This window comes from Sinocyclocheilus grahami, unplaced genomic scaffold (genome assembly GCF_001515645.1).
Source record: "Sinocyclocheilus grahami isolate Dianchi unplaced genomic scaffold, SAMN03320097.WGS_v1.1 scaffold6193.1, whole genome shotgun sequence".
Taxonomy (NCBI): Eukaryota; Metazoa; Chordata; class Actinopteri; order Cypriniformes; family Cyprinidae; genus Sinocyclocheilus; species Sinocyclocheilus grahami.
In genome coordinates, this window is record NW_015510680.1 from 3,576 (window position 1) to 5,217 (window position 1,642).

The 1,642-nt window shown below is 33.2% G+C and overlaps 1 protein-coding gene across 1 annotated transcript in view; it reads left to right on the forward strand.

The window, feature by feature from the left end:
- Positions 1-1,642, forward strand: part of LOC107577485 (metabotropic glutamate receptor 5-like) — a gene marked incomplete at both ends in the record, with an annotated part of 4,741 nt that overhangs the window by 1,366 nt on the left and 1,733 nt on the right. The gene's annotated exons all lie outside the window — the stretch shown is intronic.

Consider the following 1,642-nt stretch of genomic DNA (forward strand, 5'->3'; position numbering starts at 1 on the left):
TTAATGATACCTTGTATGAGATGTTACAAAAAATGCTTGGTCATACTTTCAGAATTTAGATTGTTTTCTTCAGCTCTCTAAAGTTGAGAACTAACACACTTTTTTTTTTTTTTCCCTTTATTCTTCTTTGAAATTCTTTGGTTTAATTGGATTCACACTCAATGAATTTAAGGATAATGAGGCATGACGTGTCAATTATTTTTCATGTCAGTTTTAAAAAATCCTTATTTTTACCTCTTTATAATAAGATGATGTGCAGTCACAGCTCTCAATTGCAGAAGAAGCCGCTTCTGACAAAATAAATATATAAATAAATAAAGCTCATATTAAATCTGTTTATCTCTCCGTAATGCCTGCCAAAGGTTTGCTTTTGAGGATGAAAATGAGTTTAGACTGAAAATGAATCAACTCCCCAACTGAGCATATTTTAGAGCGCATAAAAAAAAGCCAGTATTCCCCTCGAAAGAGAAAAAAGAGCCCAACCAATTACCCTGTATGCCTGAATCATTCCTGGAGCAACTCCGGAGTTATGCACATTTGGGTCGATGGGTCCCCAGGTGCATTAGGAGAACTGAAGTTAGAGATTTCTTGTCTGATGTACAGGATTGGATGAGGGTGGTAACTGCACTTGGAATGGGTGGATTGGGATGTCTAATGGCAGGGTCTATTCTCTCTTGCCTTTAAGCTGTAGTGTTACACACTAACAAGGGTGTAGCAGCAGAAGGGGGAAGGTCTCTCTTCACTGTTTTGAAATAGGTGATTCTGTGGCCTGAATAAATCCATACTAAGTCCATAAATGTAGTCTAAATTTCTGTGTTGGAAAGGCAGATAGTTTCTCAATTGATATATGCTGGCATGTCCTTTAGCATCATTTACATGACAGTCAAGTCACTTACTATCATCACACAGAGGCATAAAACACTCTATTCATTCTTATTGTTAATAAGAATCGGTGTTCTGCAGAGTTTAACTCCAACCCTAATCAAACACACCTAAACCAGCTAATAAAGGTCTTATTAGGTATACTTCAAACTTCCAGGCAGGTGTGTTTGATTAGGATTGGAGCTAAACTCTGCAGGACACCGGCCCTCCAGGAGCGAGTTTGGTGACCCCTGCATAAAACACTCTGTGTTGTTATGTGGGTATGTAAATGGTGTTTTGCAATAAAAATTTTTTTTCAAAAATGTTTTCAATTTTTTCACTTTTTCTTCTTATATCTTTTGGTGATTATTATTAGTAGCCATATCAGCTCTTTTTTTCAGACATATATATATGTGTGTATATGTATATTATTGAAATGTATACAAGGTTCATTAACATAATTAACAATTAATATAAAAAATATATACATTTTTGGTAAATGTTATAAAAAATAAATAAATATATAGTATTTTAATATATTTTGAATATATATGGAGTTTAACATTTAACAGTAATTTTTTTAATTTTTCTGTTAATTACGTTACATTTTAGTAGTATTTTAATCAACAATTACCCTTGCACACTTGCAGGTAATCGATTGGTGCATAGGAAAAACAACCAAAAAAAAAACAGGTCCAACTTAAAAACAAAAAAACAATAAATCACACACACTATTTGCACTTCCAAATGTATCAAAATATAAATGTATTCACTCACAATG